Source organism: Scylla paramamosain, unplaced genomic scaffold, assembly GCF_035594125.1.
Source record: "Scylla paramamosain isolate STU-SP2022 unplaced genomic scaffold, ASM3559412v1 Contig35, whole genome shotgun sequence".
Classification (NCBI taxonomy): domain Eukaryota; kingdom Metazoa; phylum Arthropoda; class Malacostraca; order Decapoda; family Portunidae; genus Scylla; species Scylla paramamosain.
Window position 1 is genome coordinate 587,501 of NW_026973700.1, and position 2,500 is coordinate 590,000.

Here is a 2,500-nt window from a genome sequence, read left to right on the forward strand (position 1 = left end):
AGATAACAGTGATAGAAAACACGATGACAACACCTGTGCTTTATCTGTCATTGTTTTTTTCTTCCTTTTACTTTTCTTCTTTTTCCTTTTCTCTCATTTATTATAGCTGTTAATATAATTATCTTTTCTCTCCCCTTTTCCCGTTTTCTATTTTTTTCCCTCTTCTGTGTCTCCCTCTCTCACTTTTAATATAACTGTTAATAGATGTATTTTCATCTTCCCTTTCTTTTTTTCTTCTCCCTTTTCTCTCTTTCTATTCATTCTCCTCACTGATCTCTCTCCCTTTTTCCTTTTTCTCCCTGCCCTTTTCTTTTCCCTCCCTTTTCTCCCTCTTCTATCTCCCTTTCTTCCTTTTTCTCACTACCTTTTTCATTCACTTCCTGCCTTTTTCCTCCTATCTTATCGTTTTCCTCTCTCTCTCTCTCTCTCTCTCTCTCTCTCTCTCTCTCTCTCTCTCTCTCTCTCTCTCTCTCTCTCTCTCTCTCTCTCTCTCTCTCTCTCTCTCTCTCTCTCTCTCTCTCTCTCTCTCTCTCTCTCTCTCTCTCTCTCTCATCACTAAATAGACATACATCCTTATAGATATAAACAGATGGGTGAATAGGTAAACAGACAGGTAGAGAGGGAGAAAATATACCTTACCTGGTTTTTACCTTTTCCATACCTTGCCTTCCTCTTCCCTTGCACCATAGGACAGAGGCGCATTACTCTTGAGACAGGTGTGTGGCAAGTGTGTAAATAGGTGAGCGCATAGGTAAACAGGTAAGAGTAGAGAGTGAGAAAATTATTGATTACCTGATTTTACGTTACCTTTCCTTACCTTCGACCATAGGATAGATAAATAGGTAGATAGTTTTATTGACTACAGATACGTTTCTGCTTAATAGATACATTACTGTACTTTTCTTTTTTGTCTAAATTATAATAAGTATGCAATGAAGGCTTTACAATTGCCACTCATTAAAAAAGAAAAACGCAAAATAAGAAGCACATATATAGAATTCAATACCATTACGATTTACACACAAAAATACTTTCTTTTACAGACAGATACTGATCATATAATCTGGATAATATCACAAAACGAAACTTACGCTACTCAAACTAATAACAGAGTCACTTAAATGAATATTCCCTTCCCATGAAAATATATTCCCTTAAAAACATATTCCCCACCTTGCATGGACGAATTAAAATCACAGGCACATTTGGAGAGACAGGTGTGTGAATAGGTAAGGACAACGGGAAACAGGATGGGCAGGTAAGGTAGAGAATGAGAAAATATATCTTACCTTTCTTTACCTTCAACCATAGAACATAGGCACATTTTGAGAGACTGGTATGTAAATAGGTAAGTGCGTAGAGAAACAGGACGGGGCAGGTGAGAGAGGGGGTGAGATGGGACAGGTGTGATCGTGTACCGTAAAATAAACACCTTCGCTTGACACGTTGAGATAAACTGGGTCGATTCATAAGCAGATATTATAGTGGAAGCGTATAAACAAGTGATGAAATGTGTGTGCGTTAGTTTCCCACAGCGTCCGTCCGTCGATAACGTACGTGAGTGTGAGACAAATAGATATAAATAGAGGCTAATGGAGTGGGTTGAAAATGTATAGACGGGTGTATAAGTTACTACACAGTTTGTTGTATAGATATTTGACAGCCATAGATGTTTATAGGGGTAACTGCAGAAATTAGTTGACAGATAGGAATAGACAGGCACACAGAAAGACAGGTAGCTGCGTAAATAGACAGGTAATCGTGGAAGTAGAGAGATGGTTTATATATTAGACAGCTTGTTATAGAGATAGAAACTTGTAGAGGGTTAACCGCAGAAATTAGTTAAGACGCTAATAGACAGACAGACAGGCATAAATAGAAAGATAGTCGTGGAAGTAAAGACAAACGAAAAAAAGAATAGACAGGTAGAAGAAGAAATAAACAGGGTGCTTCAGAAATAGACAGCATGAGAAACGACAAACAGGTAATCTCAGATAAAAACAAACAGGTATACAGCTATACAGATACATATGAATGGACAACTAGATAGACAGACACGGAGATAAGAAAATACACAAATACATGAAAATAGACGGACAAGCAGGTGGAAACACATGCATAGAAAAATAGAAGGTTACATTGATAGAGACAGATAGACATATAGAAATAGAGCGGTAGACAGACAAAAAATAAACAGATGGAAGTAAACAGATAGATGAAAGTAGAAATAGACGTTCAAATAAATAACAAAGACCAGGTAAAAATAGACGGGTAGACAGATGAAAATAGACAGATTGAAAGAGACAGGTGAACAGAAAACTAGATGGAAATACACAGGTAAACAGAAACACTAGTACACGGAAAGATGGACACAAACACAAGACAGAACACACACCTTTAAAATAACAGTATTACTTGATTTGAGGGAAGGAAAGGAAGGGAAAGGTTACGTTAGGTGAGGTAAGGTGGTGTAAGGAAAGAAAAGGAAAGGAAAGAAAAA

The 2,500-nt window shown here is 37.3% G+C and overlaps 1 protein-coding gene across 5 annotated transcripts in view; it reads left to right on the plus strand.

The window, feature by feature from the left end:
- Window positions 1–2,500, plus strand: part of LOC135097881 (bestrophin-2-like) — a 147,159-nt gene that overhangs the window by 90,462 nt on the left and 54,197 nt on the right. The gene's annotated exons all lie outside the window — the stretch shown is intronic.